Raw genomic sequence first — 19,257 nt, 5'->3', positions numbered from 1 at the left:
ATGCAGATATAAATATTTACAAGTTATGCAACTTTAGATAAATTACTTAACTGCTGAGATTAGTTTTTAAATCTGATTAAATGAAATTATATATGATGTGTATATTTACATAAAAATTCATTATATATAAAGTTTATATTGTGCCTATGTAGGCATTCAATAAATCATAACATTTTTATACATTAAATGCAATTAATACTATAACTAATAGATAATATATATTTTAATATTTATTACTAACACATAATACAAGTGGTCAAAAGCATTTAAAGGGACAGAAGAATATAAATGCTAATGGAAAAAAAGGAGGTTTTGAGTATAGTCTAGAAGTAAAAAGTGGATGAGAGTCAGTTCTTCAGGTGAAGAAGAGAGGGAGGGAATTCTCACTAAGGCGATAGAGTATGCACAGACATAGAAAGAAAAAATGTCAGGATAATTTGTGTCTTACTTTGAGAGATAAAATAGCTTATTTTTAATATTTATCATTAGGAAAATTTATATCTTTACAGCTATCTGCTTCGTTTGTAATTTTTACAACAATCATGGATTAATTCGAATCAGAAAAATAAAAAAGTAAATAAAGGTAGGAGGTGTTTTCTCTGATCTTCAGGATAAGTGTTAGATTTCCTCAAGTAATTTCTATCACCTTTGAATTGTCTAAACTGCACACACCATAATATTTGTACTCTTTGGATTCTTTGGGGTGGGAGAAGGGTGAAGAAAAACTTGTAGTTCAAAACTTCTAATTCAATAGAACCCAATACATTTCTAAAAACAATGCCCAGATTTGATCAGTGTAATCATACTCTAAAGATAACATATGTCTAAATATTTGGCATTAACCTTCTGTTTACAATAGCATAAAGTATATATCCTGTGCCATCTATATGTGGATCTCAGTGTTGGATCTTGAATAATACAGATTTAATTTCCAATTTCAGTTTAGTCATTTTTACATAGCCTATTTCTATTTGAAGATGGGCATTTAAACGAATGGTTTTATTTTAAAGTAAGTTGTTTTGGGCTGCACTCCAAGCAGGTAAGAGTAGAGTTTTCAGTGGATTTGTATTTAAAACTTGAGCAGCACTAGCATGGTGCCATTATAATAATAGTTTTAAGATGTGTTACATGAAAACCCAAGCTCATTAAAATCAGTGCTGTGGGAATGGCTGGGTACATATTCAGTAGTTTGCTATAAGGAACCATTCTCATGGCTTTAAATATTTCCTTGGCATTACAGTTTGCTTGTGGGAGATGATGAAAACTAGTTTCACAAAAGGAGCTTTTACATGAGTAAAAACTTCAAACAGAATAGTTTCATATGGAAGGAAATTTCCTTATTCAGTTTCTAAATACCCTTTGCTATTATTGAATGTTTTGAAAAGATTTCTTTGCTTTCTATCACAAGTTGTACTTCATCTCTCATGAAAGCAAGCTCACTTTTACTATTTAAAATATAGATTACATATACAAATATTGTTTAAAAAAATATATCTACATCTGCCTTGATCTAGTGGAGTAAAATCTTCAGAATTAGAGCCATGAATTTTGTCTATCCTAATGTTGTTCTTAAATAAGGATTGAAATTAGATCTTTCTTTTTTTTCTTAATGAATTCTCAATAAATAATTTAGCAGTCTGTTTATAGGGAGAATCAATTTCAGGGTTGAATTATGTGGTTGATGACACAATATTAATATTCCTTGTACTTTTGGATTTCTTTCTGAAAATTAAGGATAATGAGTCTATTGAAGACCTAGATTAAATAATGCCTCCTCTATGCAGCCTCTTTGATTCTTCCAGTTTTTAAATACTCATTTTATTTCTAACAACAGTTTTTAAATACTCATTTTATTCCTAAAACTGTCCTCAGACTTTTATTGTATATAACTGACCACCTGAGTTTTCAATGAAGCTTATATTATTTTGAGAGATGTAAATATAGAAGAGCAACTTTTCACTGATTTTTTATTGACTTTTATTAGGGAGGTTCTTCATCACAGACATACCACATCAGTTCTCATACTCATATATTAAACTAAAGCTGCCTGGTGTTTTCACTTCGAGTGGCTTATGATACATCCTTCTACTTCATCCATGGAGCTCTCTTCTAATTCTATATCTGGACTAATTATTACTGTATTCTTTAGCCATTCTCAAAGATGCACAATTTTCTTCTAGAAAATTATAACGACAACAACAACAACAACAACAATGGCAAGAACAACAATAATAATAGCCTTGTTTTCCTGCAAATGGACACACCTACTGAATGTTCTCAGACCAATGGAATGAATGTAGTCACTGCCTTTTCGCTTCTGTATATCTGTGAATAGAGAATTGAATGGGCAGTGCTTTCTAAATTTTCATATTCTGTCAGTTAGTCATTCAACAAACCTGTAATAAACAACCATGAGCTCCTCAAGGGTGGAAAACTCATTTTATCCATCTTCATATCCTCAGAGCCTTACATAATAGAAATCATAACACATTTGACCAATGAGTGATTGCTTCAATGAATAAATAAATCTTGCCTATGTGGTGGAGGAATCAAAAATAAATGACATTTTCTTAAATTCAAGATGCTCATTTTAGCATAACATTTAATGTCACAATTTGCATTTTATAATTTTTAAATAACTTCTGAGTGACTGGTAGAACAAAATGTGGTTTAAAGAATAAGTCAATACAATTAAAGGTAGTACTGTTCTCATTTGCATAGTTATAAAAATGCAGTTCAATAAGATAACTGCAAATATCTTTCACACAAAAAAATTAACTTCAGAAGATTTTGAAAATAAGAGATATATATATTTATGTTTGCCATTTATTTATAATTTTTTTTCTATGCACTCATCGAATATTTTGTGACTATCTAATATATATAAGGTCTTTTGCCAATACTGCTGGTTATGACCCTGTTATGAAATATTTTGTGTTAGAAAGTAATGACAAGTTTTGCTTATTAAGATAGGCTTTGACTTAGTTTTTATAATGATGTTTAAATTAAAAAGAAAACTTGGAAATATTGTCTATTTTTAATGTTGGGTAACTATAAAATTGGTCAAGTGACTACTTTTAGTACTTATGTCCTTTATTTATGTCTTTATCTGGTGACTCCAAATTATTGCAGATGTGAGCATACAATCTATTTATTTAGAATTGTACAGTGCTTAAGGATTGGGTAAGTGTAAGTTATGAATATGAAAAAATTGATTTTTAACAAGGCTTTTTTCTCTTTGTGCCTAATATAAAATAATTAGCAAAGTAGAAAAATATATTTTTAGAAGGAAGGCATATGGGTTGACTAGAGCTAAAATTTTTTCAAAGGTAGCAGATTATTTTTTTTAGAAAATAAAAAGATTGATATTGGAACACTTCCTTTGGTATGCAATTATATTCAGATATAAATGTTAGGAAGGTAGTTCACCATAAGAACTGAGATTATATGGTCATTTTATGATATTATAATGAATAATAAAATAAAATTAAAGAACACAAATAGTCTAATATTCCTTTGATGTTTTGGATACTTTTAAGACAGAATAATGTATAGTACAAATATGTCCTGATTGAATTTAAAAAGAATTCTTTTGAAAACAGAAACAGGGATCTGAATTCCAGCAAAAGTAATCCAATAGATTTATTGCCAGTTTAATCACAGTTTTATTAACTTCTCTCTTCATCGAAGTTTTTAAGGATTAAATTATTTAATATAAATAATATAATCAAACAGGGTCTGTTACATTGAGAGCAATCAATAAATGCTAGCTACTTACTACTTATCACCATTAACATTATTAGTATTAGCACTTGTAGTCTTATAACTATATTTCAACAAATCTAAAGCCATTTGTTTTAAGTTAAATTATTATTTTAGGTAATAAAGAAAGTAATAAAGAAAGTTCTCCTAATTAAACTGTGATGCTACAGTGCTTTCTTATCATCAGTTTTAGTATGCATCCCAGTCTCTGCCAAGTTAAAATGTAAGAGGATGGGTGGATTAGAATTAATTAAATAGTGTTATTTAGATGAGTACATTGCCAATGGAATTCTTCTTTTTTGTTTAAAAGTGACAGGATACATAGGCCTGGAGACTTACTATCATAAGACAGTTTTTGTCCAAAGAAATCCAAAGAAATCAAGTGCACTGAGCATGATATGAAACCTAGCATATCAGTGTTTCTGAGCCACAAACTATAAGCCAGGGGCCGACGAGTGCTCTATTAATGAATTTATTTAAGTGCTTTTTGGGTTTTAGAATTTTATTTTTTAATTCAGGTTAAACTTGATTCTCTTTGGCAGCACTTCATATTTTAGAAGTTTGAAGTAGAGCTTAATTTGAGATTTATTAATTTATTTTTTTAATTTAGTGTTTTATAAAGAAATATTTTGTAAAAACCTTTATAAGTATAATTTAATGAGACAGATTAAAATTTTTTATGTACTTGTTTTCAAAATGTTGTACGTACTTTTCAAAAGTTAATTTGCCTATAATAGAGGATAGTTAGAAGGATTCTGGGATTTACAATCTCCCAAATTCCTCCCAACATTATTTTATCACAACATAGTAATATTTTCTATGGTTCCACTGGTTAGGTGAAAGTTTTGAGCATTCATTTTACAACTTGAGTCAGTTTATAATCTTGTGCAAGTTTAAATTAAGTTGACATTTTTTTTTTCCAGAGGCAGGTCATAATTTTATAGAAACACTTCTTTTCTAACCTAATATGTAATTTTTAGGTTATCTTTAACAGGAGGCAAAACATAAACATATATAAAATAAAATTTGGCTTAATAACCTGAAAAACAGTACTTCATGCTTATTTTAAGAGCTGTTTTTATATATTATTGCATCTCATCAGATATTGTTGCTATCCTGTTAGAGGCTCTTTTGAACTTCATATGATATTCCTATAAACTCTTTCATCTCCAGGCTTATGTATCTTCTGCTCTCCTGGTTTAGAAGATTGTCCCAAAATTTCTTGTCTGATTAATTTATGCTCAGCATAGTTATCACCTCCTTTAGGAAGCCTCCCTTGATCCTCCAGGATACCTATAATGTATTCTCCATACCCACCCACTATTGTAGAACATTATATTATAATTTCCTATTTATAGTTCTTGGTCATACATATTCTACTTTATTATTTCAGACTAGAACTTTGTAGATGTCCAAAGAACATGTATTCGAATGTAAAAATAAATGGTTTTATTCACCAGTTCTTTATTACTGTGTTCTAAAAGGTGATTATTTAGTTGTTTCAGGTCCACCTTCTGGAGGTCATGGCTACAAGGTTTTAAATTCTGCTGTATAGCTGACTCCAGGTAGCAGGCATGACCTTGACTCAGATATTCAAAAGGATTTTCTACTTTGTCAAACTTTTTCTTTATTTTAAGTTGAACTTAAAAAAATGTATATGTTAATGTCTCTGGTTTATGTTGTTGTTGTTGTTGTTGTTGTTATTTTAATGGAGTTGAAAACAATAGATTTCTCTGTAGTTGATAATTTAAAATGTACCTATTGAAGTTAATTCAGTCACATAGCCAGTGTTGAGATAGCATGTATTAGAGAAACAATAATTAGGCAATATGCAAAATGAAGCATTAAGTAAAGATCTGTGAGAAGTAGGGAAAAAGAAAATCAGAGAAGAGATGTTCCAGACTTTTACCTTACTGAAATAATCAAATGTGGTTTGGTTAAATAATTCAATCTTGAAAGGAAAGATAAATATGTGATACATCAGTTGGGCTCAAAAGGGAATGGTATTAAAATACAAGTCAAATTAATAATACCTATTTTGGGATATATAGTAACTTCAAGAAAAATTTAATTGATTAATTCTTCTGCGTAGTTTGATAGAAGCAGGTCTTTCTCCAGCTATTCTCCCATGGCTCATTTGAGGTAAATTAAGAATTTACCTCAAAAATTTCCCATTGCTTTCTAGTGGAAATCTCAGTCCTGGGATTAATCAGTTAAGTTTAAAAAATAAAATAACTAAACTTAGAAGACTGACTGGCTTGGAAGTTCCCTAGAAATGAATTGGAAGACTTATTGAAAACCCAGTTGGCAGAAACAGGAAATGAGATGAGAATTTTATGGCTCAAGATTTGAAAGAATTTTGTGTCAGCAGTAGTCCGGATGAATAGGATGTCTAGTGTGGTTCAAGCTAACATGTTTACTCACTTTGAGAGGGACAAACGTGAGATTTCTTTCTAGATTTTATGGTTATTTTAATTGGTAATAGATCATATGTTTTTTTCTAGAAGTAGTTTCACATGTTTGCAGGATAAGGAAATCAATGCGGTAACTCAAAATACTGCCTGAAAGGCAAAGATTCAAAATATGTTCTGTTCATATATGGAAAATATTGTGAATAGCTTCCTCTTAGTATCATTATTTTCTCTACAGATGTCTCTTTGTCATATGGTCTACATTTCCAAAGTTTACCTACTATACTAGTAAGACCACTACATTTTTATCTGGATTATTAAGAAACAATATGAATAATTTTATCAGTACTATTCATATCACTAGTTAACATTTATCAAGCACTGTTAGAAGACTTACAGTACACTCATTACCTGCTTTACACAAATTATTTCACTTAATCTTTACAACAACCCCAGGATATAGATGCTTTTATTGTCAACTATACCGAGGAAACAGGCTCATAGAGAGTGTTCACACCCTACTCAAGTTACCTAGCCAGTGATTAGGAGAGTTGGAATAAGTATCCTCTTTTTTGCTCTGAACTATGAACACTGGACCACTCTGCCTTATCGTGAAAGTGTTCCGGGCCGAGCTGTGGAAGAGGAAAATTAATATTTCAGTCTTTCACATTCAGTTCTTTGAGTACATAACTCTAAATTACTGGTCTTTGTAATTTACTGCTGCTCTCTCTATATTTGTGGTTAAGTTATATTGATGTTAATTTGACTTGATGTGTTAAAAATTGACTTAGATGTAGCAAAGGATCACTCCCTCTTCTTTGTCTTAATCTTCATTTAGCTCCTCTAAGTTAGGAAACCTAGAAACAAAATGAAGGGAAAAAATTAAGGATCATAAATCTGCTAAACATTATGGTTCATTGATTCTAATGTCCTTATTCATCACAAATTATGCCTGGATTAAAAATAGAAAGGCAATAAAGTACTTACCAGTCACTGTTCACCAATGAGTGAAAAATTTAAGTATCTGTTTGCTGAGATTTAAGCAATTTGATAGAAATAAGATATGGATTTAGTTATTACTGGTTTTCACAGAATGATGGTAATTAAAGATGTGTGCTAGAATTGGATTTTAAAGTGAAAAAGAATCCAATGTCAATGATACCTTGACTTATTCAAGTGTAAGTTTTTGAATCACTTTAACAAAGTTTCATTGGATTCTTTGCAGAATTTATGTAACATGTTTTTGAATTCTTTGATCCATGCTTCTAATTTCTTTCTGTCTTTTTTTATGGTGTTACTACTCTCCTAATCAGCATATAAACATTATTTTTATTCTTTCTTGCTTTTTCACTGTCCTCTACTCCACATTTAATTACTTACCTTCAAAACATCTCATCTCTCAATATTATCTTCCTCCTTCCCATTTTTGTTCTCATTCTCCTTTCTTGAGTCTGTCTGTTTCATGCCTGGATTCCTGTTTTGGTTACTAAAGTTTCTTTTACTAAAAAGGTAGTCTGCAAATTATATGTTGTTATTTCTAAAATAATTGTTTTAGTCATTTCACTCCCCTCCTCAGATCCCTGCATTGACTCATTATGAACAGCATGTTGATATAGCCCAACTTTCTTTAGGATGATATTCAAAATCCTCCACAAACCTCTTCATTTCTACTTCTCCAACTATTTGTCCTGCTAGTATTTTGTGGTTGAACTTCGTTACTTCCATTTTTTAATTTAAAAAGTTCCCCAGACTTATTTTAATACTTATCCACTGGTGGTTTATCAAATCACGATTATTATTATATTTTAACTAATGATGACAGTAGTCAATGTACATAAACGAAATAAATATGCAACATTTTTATTCTCTCCCCAGCCCTTCATGTTCTTCCTTCTTTTTAGTTTTTATTATTATTAATGGCAGTATTTTTTTGAAGGAGGAATTGAATTTAATTGGTAGTTAAGATATTTGGTATGAATTTAGCTTCTTTCAGTTAAGACAATGTATTTTATTGTATTTCTTACAAAGTGATTTATTTATTCCAAAGCATGGTTTTATTTATAGAATATCACTTTTTAAAAAAATTTTGCTTCAATGTTGTGTTACTCTCCCTTAAGCAATTTTTTAAATTAGTTCAACTTATTTTTTTATTATCTTTTTAAATTTTTTGTATTTTTCATCACAAAAAAATACATGGTAGTTGTAAATACACACACACACACATACACACACATGAGGAGGCAGAGGGGAAGGTGAATGTTTCCTTTCCTCATTTTGTCAATTGCATTCCCCTTCCCATTTAGGACTTCAGGTTTAGATTTTGTTTGATATTTTCATTAGCACTTTTTTGACCTAAACAAATGTTTCATGATTCTTCTTTAAAAAAAAAAAAAAATAAATGTATATATATATATGTATATATACACATTTATTTTCTAGAAGGTATACTTTATTACTTAACTTTAAAAATCATTAAGAATGTTCTTATTTTGCTATCGTATTTGAATATTATTTTGTCTAGATTATGATTTTGAGTTCAAAACTAATTCCATGTTTTGCTAATAGTATTCCTCTATCTTTTAGCATCTGGCATAGCACTGAGTTTGATAGCCAGCATAAACATATTCCTTGAACAGTAATAGAACAATAATGGATAAAAATATGTGCTCTACAATTAGTCTGCTTCTTCTCAAATTCCACTTCCAAATTTTTTTTGTCTTACGACTTTTCTCAAATTAATTAATTGCTTTGTTTTTAGCTTCTTCATCTGTAAAATGGACACAATAATAGGATGATATAGTTATCATTATATAAGATTAAGTATTCTACTTAGTACAATGCAGTGTACATAGCAAACTGTAAATATTAGGTAGTATGTTATTTTATTTTTAAAAATTTTAAATTACAGTTGACACACAATATTATATTAGTTTCATGAAACATCATAGTGATTAAACATTTATATAACTTACTTATGAAGTGATCACCACAATAAGTCTGGTACCCATCTGATGCCATAGATAGTTTTACAATATTGTCGACTATATTTCTCATGCTATACTTTGCATTCCTGTAACTATTTTGTACCTCTTAATCCCTTCCTCACCTTTACCGATCCTCTCAAACCCCTCCTTATCTGGCAACCATCAAAATGTTTGCTGTATCGATGAGTTTGTTTCTGTTTTGTTTGTTCATTTATTCTGTTTTTTAGATTCCACATGTAAGTTAAATCATAAGGTATTTGTCTTTATTTGATTTATTTTACTCAGCATAATACCTGCTAAGTTCATCCATGTTGTTATAGATGGTAAGATTTCATTTTATTTTTATGACCGAGTAATATTCCATTACGCGAGCGCGCGTGCACACACACACACACACACACACCCCATTTCTTTATCCATTCATCTATTGATGGACTATTTCGCAAGAGGTACAGGGCTTGCTGAGGCCAGATGCTGCTTGTTTGGGGTTTGTGAATCACTGAGAGATTTTTAGGAAAGTCCATTGCATGAGCCAAGACTAACCATTTGTATGAAACAGATACAAAGTATCTGGAAGTGGTGGGCTCAAAAGTTGGATGGGGCGGGGTCTCAGGGAATCACTCGGTCAGGGGGAAAGTGTTAGCTAGATTGATAGAGACGAAGATATAGCGGCCACCTGTGTCTGCATGCTGGATGCAGGGAGGGCTCAACAAAGGAACAATGGATCCTGCCAGCACTTCTGTCTGAAAGAAAGCTCCTCCTCTAGCCCTTGCCCTGAAGCCAGTCAATTCAGTCTCTTCTCATATTTTCCTGGCACCCTGTGAGCTGCTGCTGCAGAACGAGTGAGTCCATCAGCGAGTAAGTCTGTGTGTGAATCTTTTAACAGAAATGCCTTGGCCTCCAGCAGCCTTCCTTCTAACTCAGATACAGCAGTCTGTGCTGGATTCCACAGCAGAAGTTATAGAGACTTCTCTTCCTGGCACTGGAGCCCTGGGCTGGGGAGCTTGATATTGGGCTGGGACTCCTTGCTCCTTGGTTGGGGGGGACCTCCACAGGTGAGCTAGCTCTCACAATTTTTAACCATCACACGTGTGAGTGGGACCAACCCCTGCCATGTCTCCGCCTGTCTTACCAGTTTCAACATGGCTTCTTCTGTGTATCTGTAGTTATAGGACTTCTGTTCAATTAGACTTCAGGAGGTTCTCAGTGATGGTTTCCATTGTAGTTCAGTTGTAATTTTGAGTCGGTCGTGGGAAGAGGCGAGCATAATGTTTACCTACTCTGCCATCTTGACCTGAGCCGATAGGTTATTTTTTTATCGTAGTTATGAATGTTTGCTTTAAGGTCTGAAGATTTTTCTCTTTATATTTAGTATTTTATAATTTCGCCCTGTTAAATGTAATTGTGGCCCCTTTTTCTTTTATGTTGTATTAGGTGGGTTGTAGCAATAAGAAACGAACACACAAAACTTAACCACTTTTTAGATCTTTTTTGGAGGTTTTGTAATACTCGTAGGTCTATTCTCTAAGTCTCCTTTGTCCATATTGTTCTTTTTTCCTCCCATCATATGTAGCTCGGTATTCCAAATCACTATTTGCTTTATTATTACACCTTATTTTTTGCCATTTTGCTGGTCAACTGAGATTTTTTTTTCACGATTATTTTTTAAATTTCTAAGACTTCTATTTTTTTTCATAACAAACCATTATTTTTTAAATGTAGCATTCTCTTGATTCTCCCCAAAATTATTTGCTATGGTTATTTTCAACTTTCTTCTTTGTTTTCCATTGATGTTAGTGCTGTTTGCTTGTTGCCTGTCTTACAAAGGTCACTTTTTCTTAAATATATGTCATGTTGTCTATTCATTTTTATAATTTATTTTTGTTACAATTTGCCATTGGATTTCAGTTTATCTCAGGACAAGATCGGCTGTTGTCCTCTGCTCATCATGAGAATATAGGTGTGAGAACAGAGTGATAATAGTGAAGCTATAATTTGCTTCAAATTATAGAGTACTTTTAATCCCCACGAAGAAACTTCTTGTATTAATTTCTGTGTTTTTTGTTTGTTTGTTTGTTTTGTTTTGTTTTTAAATCAGCTCTTCCATTTGGTAACAACCTAGAACCACTGTGACACCTGGAACCCCTCTTTTGCATGCATTTAGGTTCTCATTTCCTTAAGTCTGTCACTAGAGTTGATGCTCTCTGCTTTCTAGTTTTTAGAAATCTTTGGTATACTTTGCTTTGCCACTACCAATTTTATCTTGGGTTTATTTATTTATCTTAGCATCTTCTTTTGGTCATGTAATGGGAACTGGGAGTGAGGATAGAGGATAGACCATTATACCCATTCTACCACCTTGATATAGGATTATTCTTGATTATGTTTCATATGTATAATAAAAGTTAAATTTATACATTTCTTTAGCAACTGATCTAAAAATGTTTTCCAAAATTATAAGTGGCAAATTCCGAAATAATGCCAAATGTGTTTTATTTAATGGTCACACTGCTAACATGTGGCAAAATTTCTCTTATTTGCTTCTTTATTGGAACTTGTAAGTGCCTTTCTTTCTGAGGCTGTATATGGAGATATCAGATATTGAAAATTCTTGGATGAAGCAGTTTGTACATATTAGTTTGAATGTTTCATAATTTTTTTTTTTTTACAAAAAGAAAAGAGATGCTATTTTATCTTATTATAGAGTTTTTTGTTTGTTTTGTTTTTTGTTTGTGTTTATCTTGCCCTTACTTTGGAGTCTATTTTGCTGTGCCGAAATCTGTCAGGGCAGGATAAACAAATAACTTTTCTTTAAATGTGATTCTTATTTAAGCTGCACTGTACATAGCACTTTCTTGTACATTCCTGTGGTAATGAGCTGTTAAGGATTGCACTAATAGCAGTTTAGTAGCTGTAGCTAAGGATTTCCCTACCAATAAATACAGTTTCCTTGGTTATTAGGCAGAAATTCTTGCGTAGCCTCTTAGCACCAGTGACCTTGATTAATGGAAGATAAATAATGTTCTCAGGGAGCAAACACAACAACCTATGAAACCATACAATCCAAGGCAGAAAATGTAGAATTCTAATACATTTGGCGAAAATACAGTAATCTCAGGACATGTGAGCAATAAAAAGAAATAACTGAACTTGAAGTAATTAAAAAATTTAGATGTGCATCCTATTAGTATGAAGCAAAGCAATGATCCTTTCCTTCAGTAATGACTGTCCATATCTAGAATTTAAAATGAAAGCCTGAAATAACTGTTGGTTAAGTAAACAAGTTAATAAATTTATATCTAGTAAAGTATATATAAAAATTTAAATTAATGTTTAGAAGCTTAAATTTTAAAAGGAATTCATTAATGCGGGTCACATTTAAAATAAAATGTATGTGTTTGAAACATATATTTAATATTATGAAATAAGAAATCTTTAAAAGTTTATGTGTTTGAAATAATACTTATTTTTTCACTGAAACATACAACATATAAATGAGGACTGTCAAGGTATTCTTTCTACCTAAAATGTGAATTGGTGTTCATTGTTAGATAGAATTTATTTTTTTCCTTACATTTAGAATAAACATAAATTTTCTATTTCTTTAATGTTGACTTAATAATTATAATGCTTATCTCCTTGTAGTTTTATATAACTAAGTATATGTTATGAAATAGATATTGTATATAATTCTATTTATATACAGATTTTGGTAGATATTTTTTCTGATCTTAACCAAATTATCATGGTTTTATTAATTTTTCTTAACTTAGAATTTCATGTCAATTCAGATTGAGCTTTAGAAGGATTGATCATGTCCCTATTCTAAATTACAAAATTCATTCTATTTTGTCCTTGTTTTGGAATTAGTTTTGATTCTGACTGTGTTATTTATTACAGTGTGGAATACAAGTGATTATAAAAGAAGAGAATATATAACTTCTATTTTTTACTTCTCCCAACCCTCACTTTGCCTTCATGCATTGTTTTTATCACCTGACTTGCTTCCTTGACTGTCAGTAGCAGAAATCTGCTGAAGTGGCAGCGAATTAATATTGCAAAGTCATTCTTAAACTTTGAGAATATTCATCTGGCTGAGGGGGAATTGTTTTATTTCTAACTTCTAATTTCTCTAAGGTCAATGTTATGTAACTGGCCATTTAAATATAATGTCAACTTAATAACTCTTGGGCTATATAATATGAAGTTCAGTCTTAAGCAATCAAATATCAAAAACATTGCTAGACATTAAAGTCATGTCTATCTGATGTATTTCCTCTTTCTTATTGACATGAAAAACTTGAGAGATAAATGCTAGTGTTAATTTCTTTATTAATTTTTAAGAGTGAGTTTATGAAGTCTCCTTTTCAGGCCAGCAATGACATAAGATTAAAAACTGTAACAATATATTTTAGAAAGGAGGAAATCCCTCAACTGTTCTTTTAGTTGCTGCTATACTGGAACTAGAGACAACATATATTTAATTATCTTAGAGTCATAGTAAGGGGTCTAATATTAAGCAAGTTTTTTTTAAATGGGACAAAAATGAATCATTGATTGACCTGTTTCTGACTACCAAGTTAAACTGACTAAAGTAAGATTCTATAGTATAATATACATGTAAAATGGTTCTAACTCTGAAAGATTAGCAAATTTTAAAAAAGAAATTATTTTCCAACAAAAAATAATTTATAGTAGCAAAAGAAATTAAATCAAAATGAACCATTTCTAGTCACATGATTTTTCACAAAGCAGTAAATGTTGGGAGTTTCTGTGCATATGCTGCTTTACAGGAATTTAATTCCATTCTCTTGATTTTTCTTCTATATTCAATTATTTATGATAATTTGTTAACATTACTCTTAGTTCATGACTTCTGCAGCTAACTGGAATTAGATATAGCTCAAGAGTCTGAACTATTCAGAGGTGTTCAAGACTTATTCAAGAGACCATTGCTGACATTTCGAAAATAGGGAAAAAGAGGATATTTTATGAGCCCATCTGGCCAAGGGAAGTTGTATTACTGTGTTTTATATATTATGACCCAAGAGCATGAATTCTAAAAAAGCAAAAACAGAGCTAGTAGAAAATTGATTTATGTTAATAATTTAAAAACTAATTAATTACAATTACTTATTTTATCATAAAATCAATTACTAATATAGTCTGTCACTTTAATTAAGGCAGTCAATAAAATCAGATAAACGAGAAGCATAGAGTTGTATGGGAAAACTAATTTTCCTATGTAATAAAGTCTGCTGTAGGTCAGAAAAGAATATACTATCAGTTATTAAATATACAAAAAATCTAATTATGTCTCCATGGAAAGATTTTTGCTAGTTTAATTAAAATAAAAATACCCTAAGAAATGAAAACAAAAATGAAGCATGGGATATGATCAAACATTCTCCTTATAAATTTTTTTTTTTGTTAAATTTTTAAATAACTAACTTGAATAATACTTGGAGATTTTATAATTTTATACCCCACTGAGAGAAGAAAGACTGATATAAATGTAGTCATAATAGTGACTTATAATGCTTTCTTATTAACAACAAAAGATTAGATAATACATCACAGTATAAAAGATAATATATAATTTATCTCACCCCCACCACATCTCCTGAGGTATTATGGTTGTCAGATTATTTTCAAAGAAATTACAAAATTAGACTTCTAATTTTTTTATAAATGCAGAGGTATTAGGTTGGCCATTAACATTTGTTACAGAGAGCTCATGTCAAAGGCCTAGTGTCATTTCATATCCTATACTATAGCAAGAAAACAAAAGCTCTTACATTTTTAAAAAAATAATTATTTAACAAAATCGCCACTGATTTTAGGTTATGAGTGATTTCTAGTAAAAACCATATTTTCAACTTTTAGGTATATTTGAACTTAATACTTACTGCATTCTACCTAAACTCAGGTCTATATTTGTTATATATGTGTGTATAGAATAATCTCAAGATTGGTATAATGTATGAAAACAATCTATAATATTTAGATTTATCAGGTGAAAATGGAGAGATAAATAAATTAAAGGTTTTTTTTATATACTGAGCATTAAACAAGATAATATAGGTAAAGACAGCCAACATGGTTGTTACTGGCACTCAATAAATACATTAGCTTTTATTTGGTCTTTAGTAGGAGAAAGCAAGGGGATTGGGGTATGGAGAAAGAGAAAAAGAGAAATACATAGAGAAAGAATAAGAGAGATAATAGATACTTATTTACTCTATGACAAATCATTTATATATGTATAGGAAGAGACTAAGATTAGGAAAACTGCTGAATTAACATTAAATCAACAATGTAATTATGACTAAAGTTCTCAACACTATTAGTGGAACTGCATCTTTTCAGGAGTGTTTAATATTAATGTTTATAGACATTTATGAAATACAGACTATCATTTAAGATAGATATATAGATGTCACTAAATTTATGACTACAACATTAAAATATTTTACTATAGTGTTTGACATTACAACTATATTTTGTATTATTAAACTGTTGAATTACCATGTTACTATGAATTATAATGTTATTTATTAAATTTATACTACTGATTTTAGAGATTATGTTGGAATAAAAATATGCCCAATAATTGTACTAAATATAATTATTTCTTTCTGCATGAAATCTTTGAAAAGTGACTTCACATACACAGAAATATGTTCACATGAGTGTGCATGCATGCACATACACCACTACTACCACAGGTGATTATTATAGACCCCCCCAAAACTATAAAATATTCAATTTCCTTATTGTTTGAATGTTTACTGATAAATCTCATTTTTAATTAATCTTTTTTTTTTTCATAACTGTCTTAAATATTTGAAAAGAGAAAGTTAGAGACATACAGTGGTATATATTAGCCAAAGTTCCTCACATAGGGCTTACTCCATATATAGTATATCGATGTATATTTCATCAAGAAATTTGCCAGGTTTTCATGCCAAGAAATAAATATAAGCATGCCTTTTTTTTTTAGCCAACTTATCAAGAAATAATTTCCGGACAGAAATAACTTTGCCAAATTTTAAAGAACAAATCTTCATTAGTGTATGCTTTTTTGCAAATTGGTTGTAGACTGTTCACCAATATATAATTAGCTCACTTTGATTTTAAAGTTTGGCAGTTTTGCCATGTATTTATTAAGATACATGTGTCTCTTTTTGTAAACTTTTGCAAACAGTTTTAATTTTAATATATTAGACTGGGTTTTAATTTTAATATATTAGGTTTTTTTTTTTTTTGAAACATCAAGAGTGTTAGATTTAGGGTTACTTGCAGCAGTATATAATATATATGAAAATTACCAGAGGGCTTAGAGAATTTTTTTTAAAAAAAGGAAACATAGTAGATTGAAGAAATTTGTCTGATATGGAATGAATTCGTGTTCCTGATGCTGCCTTTGAATTTTAGAACACTTTAGCAGGAAGGAATTACATTCCATCACTTCTTTGATAGATCAGAGGACAGAGGGTCACTCATCTAAATTTACTAGTAATGCTGTCTGTGGCCATGCTACCCTGAACATGCCCAATCTAGTCTGATCTCAGAAGCTAGGCAGGGTCGGGTCTGGTTAGTACTTAGATGGGAGACCACCTAGGAAGGACCAGGTGCTGTAGACATTAAAAAAAATAATAATAATATAAATAAATAAATTTGCCAGTAATGCACAAATAGAGGATTCACATACAAGATTAGACACATTAACCAATATTCTCTCCACCTTGTTACTTCAGTGGGTCAGGCTATAAGTTGCAGACCTTTCATTTCTATTTTAGCCATCACCCTTCACTTTATGGCTAACTGCAGTCCAGGGAGAGATCCAGACTTTCATTCCATGTTGTGACACTTTGTCTTTTACCAAAAATGACTGTCCATGTGAAACCTCCTTTTGGTCTTTTCTGGCATCCAGAAACCCCCTTAGTTTCAGCAAGGCATTTATGTTTTATATAGTGATTGATTAAATTAAACATATATGATCATAGAGGTGCCATCAGGAAAACCCTTCTCCTATGTGTTGACACATGAAGAGAAATTATTGATGAGTGAACTAACCACGTAAAAGCTCCTTTTGATATACAAACAACTTGTACTGCAAAATAAAGGAATAAATCAAAGCTCTGAATCATCAAGATTTGCATATAAAAGGTTGTAGTATCTAGATAATATATTTTTTAAACATTTGGTTTTAAACAAATATTTTTATGCTTCCTTTCTACTGAGCAAGTAAAATTATAGCTTGGGGAAAACCTTAATTAGACTTTAACAGTGGGTGCTTTCAATTTCTAATGGGGTTCCTCTGGTTAAATATATTACGATAATATCTCCCTGCGGGCGTAACCAGAAAACTAGGTAATGTCTTGTTGTAAATACTCTGCCAGCTTTCATTCTTAAATTAGGAAGAAGGAAGATCTAAAAATTTTGTTTAATTTCAAAAACTGGCCAATATAAAAACTTATTATCAATAGTTACCAGAGGCTGATAAATAATAATACTAATTGTAATATCTAAACTTAATTTGAGGGTTTGTTACATGAAAAAAAAAAGTAAGAATACATCAAATTTTTTAACTTTATAGAAAAATATAAAGGCTTGCATATACATGACAAAATTCTACCAGCAAAGGCCTACCTGGTAAGATTATTTTAAATTATTTTTAGAATATTAGGAAGAAACCATAATACTAATTAGTGTCTACCTTGATAGTCTCCAAAGCTGAAAATGAATATTTTCTGTAGAACTAACCTATCTTTTAGAATGGCAAGGCAAAGATCATATTGAATCTGACATATACTGTATAATACAATAGACCCAAATAAGAGTATCATACCAGATGCTATTCTCCTAGGGCCTATTGATTTAAGTTGACCACTATGGATATGAAATGTCTTTTTAACTTCCTTCATTACTAATTTATTCAACAGTGTTCACCAAATCTCAGATGTATGTGTGTGCTAGATAGAATATAGGAGTACACAATATAAAGAAGTTTCTCTTAGTCCAACCTTAGCAGCTAGGAAGCCTGTGGATGAATTCACACTGCAGCGGAAACCTGAAGGGATTGTACTTTATACAGAAGGGCTTATGAGAGTGTGGAGAAGTCCGGGGAAATAGGTGCAGTGTCTGAGATACAGGCAATAAAATGCAGGGGCTTAGGGAAAGTACAACACATTTAATAGCGGTCAGGAATTCAGTATTTCTGCATAATTTGGGGGGAATAAGATTTTTAGAAATAAAGATAAAAAGACAATGGCCTTAAAAACAATGCCAAGGAACTTGAATTTTAATCCTGGATAAAGTGAGAAAACACAGAGATTTTAAGCAAATTTACACTTAAGAATTAGTGTGAACATCATTAGTTAGAGTTCATCTGGATATACTTTAAGAAATATCTGAGCAGCTTCTTTAACTCAGGATTTTCCATAGAGAGAAGAAAATTTGAGTGAGAAATCAAAAAATGAAGCAAAACTTATGTTTGATTGACTTAAACATTATTAAATAAATCCGATTACAAAACAGTCTTATTCCGGTCTGAGATAAAGTGCCAAGAAATAACAAGAAATTAATGAATCCCTTTAATAGATGTGTCTATGGAAAATGACTTTTTCTGAATTCTCCTCTCAGGGTTTCTGTTCTGTGTTCCATGTTGCACACCGTTCTCATGACTGTGGTCAATGAGAGCTTTTAATATCCACATCAGAGAATCAGAGAATGTCAAGGTCTTAATAGTTTGATATTCAATCATTTTAGACTCTGCCGTTTTGGATACCCATGTTCTTGTGAACAATTTCATGAAGCATTAAGAATTTAGTGTATTTGCAAAATGACTTCCATCTGTTTCCTAAGAATTCCTTTTCTGCTAATTATTGTGTTTCTGCTGTTGCTCACTCTGGCTAAATTCTATTTCTCTCTTTAGTGTGATATACAAGGCTCTCTTTGGACTAAGCTTTAAGTTAAAGTGGATTTTATAGATGTAACTCTTGTTTCTAAAAGATAGTACTTTGTAGACTGATAAGTTACACATACCTGTTCAGAAATTGCTTGGGGGAAAAAACCCAAAAATTATTATTTGGTGA

General features: G+C 30.9%; 1 protein-coding gene and 1 pseudogene across 4 annotated transcripts in view; both read left to right on the top strand.

The window, feature by feature from the left end:
• LOC120587606 (receptor tyrosine-protein kinase erbB-4) overlaps positions 1-19,257 on the top strand; it is a 767,195-nt gene that overhangs the window by 474,270 nt on the left and 273,668 nt on the right. The window lies entirely within an intron of this gene.
• LOC120587883 (uncharacterized) lies at positions 16,684-16,803 on the top strand (annotated as a pseudogene).

Source organism: Pteropus medius, unplaced genomic scaffold (genome assembly GCF_902729225.1).
Source record: "Pteropus medius unplaced genomic scaffold, Ma_sr-lr_union100, whole genome shotgun sequence".
NCBI lineage: Eukaryota > Metazoa > Chordata > Mammalia > Chiroptera > Pteropodidae > Pteropus > Pteropus medius.
This window is presented reverse-complemented; position numbering and strand designations above follow the sequence as displayed.